Source organism: Physeter macrocephalus, chromosome 18 (genome assembly GCF_002837175.3).
Source record: "Physeter macrocephalus isolate SW-GA chromosome 18, ASM283717v5, whole genome shotgun sequence".
NCBI lineage: Eukaryota > Metazoa > Chordata > Mammalia > Artiodactyla > Physeteridae > Physeter > Physeter macrocephalus.
The window spans coordinates 7,944,990-7,953,776 of record NC_041231.1 but is presented as its reverse complement, the minus strand read 5'-3'; positions in this window follow the sequence as shown (position 1 = coordinate 7,953,776).

Sequence of the window (8,787 nt, the reverse complement as noted above, 5' to 3'; positions counted from 1 at the left end):
CTCCCCACTGCATTCAGTTCTTCTGTTCCCCTCACCCAGGTCAGCTGGGAGCCAGGAAATCCGGTTATAAGACAGGATAACAATTCAGGGAACTGCCACCCCCAGAGCTGAAAGAAACGTGGAGAGGGGCAGGGGGCAGGGGCAGCCTGCAGACTCAGAAGGACTGGGATTCCCCTCCCTCCTTCTGAGACCTTGGACAAGTTACCTGACTCCTCTGAGTCTGTGTCTTCACCTGTGAAACGGGCACAGTGTTGGTATTTACCTGACAGGTTTGTCGTGAGACTTGTTCATTTTTTTGTTCAACAGATGTTTGCTGAGCAGCTGGTATGTGAAGACACTGCCTTAGGCCCTGCAGGTACAGTGTGAATAAGACAGACAGGCCCTTGCCCAATGGATCTTACGTCCTAGTGTGCAAGCCAGCCAAGCGCCTTGTCAACAAATGGATGTCAACTCTAGTGACAGGCTGTGAACTGAGAATGTAGCCAAGGCAGGGTGTTCAGGGAGTGGAGACCCCCCTCAGCTGTGGTCCTCAGGAAGGCTGCTCTGAGGAGGTGACGGTCAAGCACACACTTGGACGATGAGAAGGAGCCCGCTCTGCAGGGAACTGCACGGGCAGAGGGAAGAGCCAGCACGGTGGCCCTGAGGTGCGGACAGGTCTGCATGTTCTGGGAAGGCCAGGGCTGCACAGGCGCGTGAGGTGAAGCAAGTGACATCTCTGGCATAGGGCCTGGCACAGGGCAAATACTTGTTGGTCCTCTTCCTCCTTCCACTGCCCATCTGCTTTCTTGCTCCCCCTGGCCTGTGCTCGAGTCCTTCATGTAATCAAGGTGTGAGGGTCAGAGATTTCTAAAATATCTAAGCTTTGCAACTTGACCTCTTTTAGACGCATCCTGAATAAGCCTGAGTCTCGTGAATGGCCTGTGGTCTCTCTCTGTGCCCACCTTGCAGTCATATGTAGCATATATTGCCAGCAGACAGAGGACTCATCCAGAATATATAAAGAGCTCTTATAAATCAACAAGAAAAGGACAGACAACCTAATAGCAATTTGGCCAAGAGACCTGAGCGGGCACTTCACGAAGGAGACCCAAATGATCAATAAATGTGTGAAAAGGTGCTCGGCAGCGTCTCACAGAGGGAAATGGAAATTAAACCACAGAGAGGTACCCATCAGAGGGCCCATGTTGAAAAGGCTGAAACTGCTGAGTGTCTGTGTGGAGGTGGAGCAGTGGGACCATCATGCACTGAGGGTGGGATTGGAAACGTCACTTTACTGCAGGTTCCCTGGAGAGAGGAAGTGCAGGTATATGACACCCACAGCAACACGGGATAAATTCACCAACTGCTGTCTCCTCTCTCCCAGCCTGTCGCCCTGGCAGCCCGGGGCTGGGTCTCTTTTCCCACTCCTCCCTCCTCAGCCTTCCCTTGGCCGCTCTGCTCATCAGCTCTGCTTCAGGGTTGCACACACCAGGGTCCAAAACAAACCAGGCCCTCTCAGCTGAGCCATGGCCACCCGCTCACTCTCAAGCCTGCAGAGGAGGCAGTATCAGGCAGGAAGCTTTGGGTTATAAATGACAGAAACCCAACCCCAACTGGCACAAGCAAGAAAGAGAACTTACATGCTCATAACAGCTTCAGGAAGGACTGAATCCAGGGGCTCAAAGGATGACATCAGAGCTCTGTCTCTCTATTCCCTGTCTTTTATTCTCTGTGCTGATGGCTTTGCGCCAGACTCATACCATTCTACAGTCCGGTGGAAAAAGAATGCACAGATGGCTCCAGCAAAAGTCCTGGGGCCGCCCCCCACTGGACAGTGTTGGGTCACCTGTCTTTTCCTCAGCCAGTCACTGTGGCCTGGAGAATGAACTGCTCTGACTGGCTACACCTGGCTCTGCCCGCCTTGGAGGCAAGGTCAGCCCCATGAACTGCATGGACAGAGGGTGGGGGAGGGCATCTCCCCAGAGCAAAATTAGAGCGTTGTTACCAGAAGACCAGAGTCTAGATGTTGGATGAGCAAAAACAGCTGACGTCCACGGTGGAGGCCTCAGTTCATTTGGATGAGGAGAGTGGGCTCAGAGTGTATTAGTTCCAGAGAAACAGAATGGATAAGAGATCTATTTATATATTTATCAGAAAAGAGATTTATTGTAAAGGATTGGCTGACATGATGGTGGGGTTGGCATACAGCCCAGAGTGTATTAGTTCCAGAGAAACAGAATGGATAAGAGATCGATTTATATATTTATCAGAAAAGAGAGATTTATTGTAAAGGATTGGCTGACATGATGGTGGGGTTGGCATACAGAAACCCATAGGGCCGCTCAGGCAGGCTGGAGACTCAGGCAGGGTTTCTACGCTGTACTCTTTAGGCAGAATTCTTCTGGGGGGAACCTCAGTCTTTGCTCTTAAGATGTTCAACTGATGGGGTGAGGCCTTCCCACATAATGGAGGGTCATCTGCTTCACTCAGAGTCAGGTGATTGTAAATGTCAATCACATTTACAAAATATCTTGACAGCAATGTCTAGACTGGGGTTTGACCAAGCAGCTGGGCACCATAGCCCAGCCAAGTTGACACATAAAGTGAACCATCACAGAGCAACAAAGGTGCTTATTTAAATAAGCACCATGTGGCAATGTAAAGATGTATTTGTCCCCTTCTCACCTGAGGCTGGGAGAAACCACTGAGGGAAGGACAGGAGAGGCCACATGACCTCAGCAGAGGGAGAAGGGAGGAGAACCTTCTGGGGCTACTGGGAGCTGGGTGTGGTTTTCATTCCCTACTCATTAACAGGTGTTGGTTCACATCTGCTCTGGGTTCTGGGGTGCAGGGGTGGCCAGACCAGCTCTGTTCTGCAGGGTCCTCTAGCTTGCAGGGGACGCAGTTCACCCTGTGAAGTCCCCCAGGCTGCTGGGGAAGCAGCTCCTGCATCCGGCATGAAGTCCCATGGTGGGGTCAGCAGCTCTCTGAGTGCCCTGACGTGAGGTGGTTTAGCCGTCAGCCGCTGTGCAGGGGGAAAGGGGGATGCTGTGACACTGACAGGAGAATTACGGTAGTTAGTGGCAGAGGAGACCATTATACATGCGATGGACAGGCCTGCCTCACTGCCCAGAGGAATGGCGTGGAAGAGCTTCTGGCCACCTCTGCCACTGCGGAGCTGGGAGCCTCTGGGGAGGTGCTCCCTCTCTGTGCTGGTCTCCCGGTTTAGATGAGGGCTGACTGCATGCCTGGTGTTCAGCCCAGAGCCAGGAGCTCTGTTCACCTTGACCCAGAGGAATGTTCCAGAAACTTGAGACTCAGGAAGAGAAACTGCTTTGCCCCAGGTGGCATAGCAGGTTGGTGAAGGTGGGAGGCTGGATTCCAGTCCATGTCAGCTTGATCCCAGAGCTGTGGCATTGTCACCTTCATGGGGGAATCCCAACGCAGCTGCCGCCCTGGGCTCCTTTTCTGGTACCACCCAAGAAAATGTCCCCGGTCCCTCCCACCTGTAGAGTTGGTTGCAGGCTGACAAAGTGCGACCTGTCCACTGGCACATGATATCTGATCACAGACCGGCCCAGGAAAGTTTGCAAGAAGGTTGTCTCGGGAACCTTCTTAAAATTAACTGTATTGAGGTATAACTTATATACAGTAAAATGTACTCATTTTCAGTGTACAGTTTGAAAGTTTTGACGGATGTATACACTGCGTAACCACTGCCCCAATCCATGCATAATTAGAGTGTTCCCGTCACCCACCAAAGCTATCCTGTGCCCGTCCTCTTCCTGCCAGACCTTGGCAAGCACCCATTTGCTGTTCATCAGTATAAATTTGATTTGTCTTTTTTAAAAAATATTTATTTATTTATTTATTTAGGCTGCACCGGGTCTTAGTTGCAGCACATGGACTCTTAGTTGCGGCATGCATGCGGGCTCTAGTTCCCCAATCAGGGATCGAGCCCTGGCCCCCTGCATTGGGAGCACGGAGTCTTACCCACTGGACCACCAGGGAAGTCCCGATTTGTCCTTTTTAGAGTTTCATAGAAATGGGATCATACGTGTATAGTTTTTGCACATTAAGCATGTCTTGAGATCCCCGCATGCTGCTTTGTCACAGTACCTCGTTCTTTTTCTTGCCGAGTATATCCAGGGAGTGTCTTTATTCAATCTCTTGTTCATGGGCATTTGGGTGGTTCCTGGTCTTGGGTTGCTGTGACTTAAGCTGCCAGGTGCCCTTATAGAAAAAGGTTTGTGTGAACGCACGTTTCCATCTCTGTTGGCTAAATACCCAGGAGTGGGATTACGGGGTTGCAGGCCAAGTGTATGTTTAACTTATAAAAAGCAGACCCATTTTATGGATGAAGAAATCGAGGGTCAGAGAGAGAAAGCAGCTGACGTGGCTCACCCAATGCGAGACAATCCAGCCCAGGGCTCTCTTACCTCATCACTGACTCACCCAATAAATAAGAAAGAAAAAAACCCTTTCATTCATAATGTTTATTAGCACCTATGTATACACCATTTATTTCACTTAATCGTCACAACAGTTCCTATGAGACCACTCATAGTATTATGCCCATTTCCCAGATGAAGAACGGAGGGCCAGAGAGGTGACGGTGAGGCTGAGACTCAAACTCAGATCTCTAGACCCTTGGTCTTTCATTGCACCAACTAGAGATTCAGAGAACACAAGACCCCACTCCCCAGCCCATTGCCCAATTGATCACTGCAGTCTTTCCTGCTGACTCAGCCTCGGAGGATTTGTAACACAGCTCCACGCAGCCACCCGTGATGGATCAGGAAGGCAGGCAAGAGAAGAGCTACCACAACCAGCCCTCGCCCTGGCCCATCTCAGAGTCCAGGTCTGCCCGGCAGAAGGGCCCTCCCCAGCCAAAGGCTGAGCCAGAAAGGACTCCGAGCTCAGAACATCTTCGCCCCACAGCCTGGGGCGAGGAGTGGGCCGTTGCTCTGAAGCCGGAGCTGTGCGGGTCTGCACCTTCCCAGCCAGGCCAACTGGGTGGGGGCTGGAGAGGGCATCCAGGCAGAGTGGCCTGTTACGTGCTTCACGTGAGGCCCAGGTCTGACATGCACCCTGCAAGCTGGGTGTTTATCTCCCATTCTCAGATGAGGCAGCTGAGATCTGAGGCCTAGAAACCGAGGAGAGACAGTCAGACTCAAACCCAGGCCTGCCTGGCCTAGCGCCCAAGCTCCCTCTGCCGCATCCACAGTCTTCCTTTTGCTGGGACTTCCCTGGCTCCAGGCCAAGGGCTGGACCTGGTTTTATTTATTTATAATTTTTTTTTTATTATTAATTAATTTTATTTTTGGCTGCGTCGGGTCTTCGCTACTGCGCGTGGGCTCTCTCCAGTTGCGGCGAGCGGGGGCTACTCTTCGTTGTCGTGCGTGGGCTTCTCATTGCGGTGGCTTCTCCCGTTGCGGGGCACAGGCTTCAGGCGCGCACGCTTCAGCAGTTGTGGCTCGCGGGCTCCAGAGCGCAGGCTTAGTAGTTGTGGCGCCCAGGCTTAGTTGCTCTGCAGCATGTGGGATCTTCCTGGACCAGGGCTCGAACCCATGTCCCCTTGCATGGCAGGCAGATTCTTAACCACTGAGCCACCAGGGAAGACCTGGACCTGGTTTTACTTGGACCTGGGATGTTGTTAGCTGGTCAGTATCTGCCCAGACGTCCTGTCTGCTGGGATACAATCCGAGTGACCTTTATTCTTATTTTGATAAAGCTTTACTGAGAAGTGGGATGAGCAAACCCTGAGCTGAGTGTCAAGAAGGGAGGGGCCTCCCAGGCAGGACCACAGCCTGGAGGTGGGGCTGTTCAGACTGGGGCTAGAGAGGAAGCAGGGCAGTGTGGCCCACTGGTTTGGACTCTGCTGAGCTGTCAGGAGCTAAACTGTCATTTCACGGGTCTCCCTCCCCCATCTTTGTCTCTGTCTCTGTGTCTTTCTCTCTCTTCCTGGAAGCCTCTGTCTGTGGTCTCTGTCTGGATCTGGACCTCTCTCTCTTTCTTCAGAGTCCTTTTATTTCCCTGGTTTGCAAGCATGTTTCCACTTGTCACAGATTCCCTAAGAAGGAATCACGGACCATTTGTCTCCAATCCAATCTGTCATGAACATCACCAGTAAAAATAACCAACACAAAATAAAACTGACATTGGCTAAAACTGTGCACGGTAAAAATAGTTATTGATGTAGAAATTGACAGAAGATTCAAATCTCCATGCCAACATTAAGATTTGCAAAAATCTGATCTGAGAGAATTGAAATTACGGCTGGAACAGGGAATCCATGGTGGCAGAAGTTGCTGCAATTGGTGGTGTGTGTGCTGTGGGCAAAGGAAGTGATTGATGAGTCAAATCTTCATTGCAAATTTTAATTAGGAAAGACTCCATTTCAGTGAAATCGACCTCAAGAAAACAAAAACGGCAACGGAAACCGTGGAAGTGGCTTAACTGCGCCTTGTAGAGGATTAAACAAAGGCGTAAATGGGGTCTTCGGGGCTCGTGCCAGAAAGTGCTTCCTCGCGTTCATCAAGTTGTAAACTTTGTGCATTTGTATTCAAGATGTCATTGCCACCTAACAGGGGTCAATATAGACCATGACATCTGTAGGAAAGACCATGGTGCCTTCAAGTGCTCAGTTAATGCAAAACAAGAGAGGAGGTGTTTGTGAATGGTCCAACGTTGCTCGACTTTGGCTGTACCCTGGGCAGACAGCACCTTTAAAACCTGTGTCTGATACCCTCACTTCCTCCTATCTTCAGTGGCTCCTCACTGCTGCCAGGATCAAGGTCAGCATCCTCCCATGCGGCCCACCGCTACCACCCTCTCCACCCTCGCTCTCACTGCTTCGGTCTGCCATCTCTGGGCTCCAGCCACACTGGACTCCTGTCCATTCTTGCAGGAAAACAGCCAAATGAGAGGCAGCGTAGCACGGTGGGGGGAGTGTTCAAATTCATTCTCTGCTCCTTATGAGCTGTGTGACCTTGTGCAGTTTACCTAACCTCTCTGTGTTTCTTCATCTGTAAAATGGGAATAGTAGCGCCTGCCTGAGAGTGTCATCATGCGATAAGCTGCGTTAATGCAGGAAAGCCACAGAGCCGAGCCTGCCTCAGGGGAGCACTCAGGGGTGTTCATTCTTACTCCTATCCCAGGACCTTGCCCACGCTGTTCTCTCTGCATCGGGGGCTGGCGGGGGCTTCTCTGGTTACTCCCCACTAATCCTGCGGACCTCAGCCCAGCATCCTCTCTGCAGGAAAACCTCCCATTGCTCCCTGTTACACCCTCTCACGCCCTGAGCCCTACAGCTGCTGGCTGGTTCTGCCGTCCTTCTATCCCCAGCATTGCCCCAGAGCCTGGCACTTAGCAGGCGATCAGCAATTCAGGGGCTGCTGGGCGGTAGCCACTCCCTCTGGTGGTGACGGGGGTGGGTTTGAGACTCGCCAGCGCCACCCGTGGCTGATAGGATTCATAGCATCCATGCAGCTGTGTCTTCCGTGGCCTCTCACACAGAGGGTGGGCCTGAAGCTTCCCCGGTACCGTCCCCCCCACCCCGCCCCCCTGCCACCTGGGCTCTGAAGAGACAGAACGAGTCTCAGCAGATGCCTGAGCAGATGCCAGCTGCCTCCCTGATGACAGCCTCTTAATTGCTTCCACCCCATCCTTTTTGTTTTCCTTAAAGGGCTGTCCCCCAGCCCGGCCCCCAGAGTGGACACAGTAGGCTGCTAGCCCCTCTGCCAGCCCCTCAGTGACTCATCAGCTGTGTCCCGCCCTCCTTTCCAGTATCACCCGCATCCAGAGTGGCACCCATCAGTAGGCATTCCTTCGTTAAGCCCACAAGGCCATTCTTTAGGGCACCGGCATGAAATGGACCTGCTGTGGGCGGGCCATGGTGCTGGTGGTCCTCTGGGTTCTTACCAGCAATGGTCCAGCTTGCCAACTGGAGGCTGGCTTTCTGGACTCCTCATCCCGACACATGCTCAGTGGATGTTTTAGACCCTGGTGTAGCCACAGGGCCTTGGGAATCAGAATCTCCAGCGGGTGTGGGGGGGTGTGGGGGCATGTTTAAAATGCTCATCCCCGGGCCCCAACCCAAGCCTGAGGAATCAGCATTGCTGGGAGTGGGACGGCAACACTTTAGTTTCCCTTCAACTCAAAATCGTAAAATAGGTACTTCCCTGGTGGTGCAGTGGTTAAGAATCTTCCTGCCAATGCAGGGGACACGGGTTCGACCCCTGGTCCGGGAAGATCCCACGTGCCGCGGAGCAACTAAGCCCGTGTGTCACAACTACTGAGCCTGCACTTTAGAGCCTGTGAGCCACAACTACTGAAGCCCATGCGCCTAGAGCCCGTGCTCCACAACAAGAGAAGCCACCGCAATGAGAAGCCTGCACACCGCAACAAAGAGTAGCCCCTGCTTGCCGCAACTAGAGAAAGCCTGCGCACAGCAACTTAGACACAAGGCAGGCAAAAATAAATAAATAAATAAATAAAAATTGTAAAATATACATCTGGTTATAACACAGAGGAGGAGTATAAAGATAAAGAAAAGTGAACACTCTTGTAACTACCCTGGTTAAGAAATAGAACACTGCCAGCGCCTTAGAAGTTCCCTGGGGTTCATCTCAAATGGCATCCCCCTTACTCCTCCACCCAGAGGTACTACCCCACAGTCCTGACTTTTTTTTTTTTTTTTTTTTTTTTTTTGGTGGTACGCGGGCCTCCCTCTGCTGCGGCCTCTCCCGTTGCGGAGCACAGGCTCCGGACGCGCAGGCTCAGCGGCCACGGCTCACGGGTCCAGCC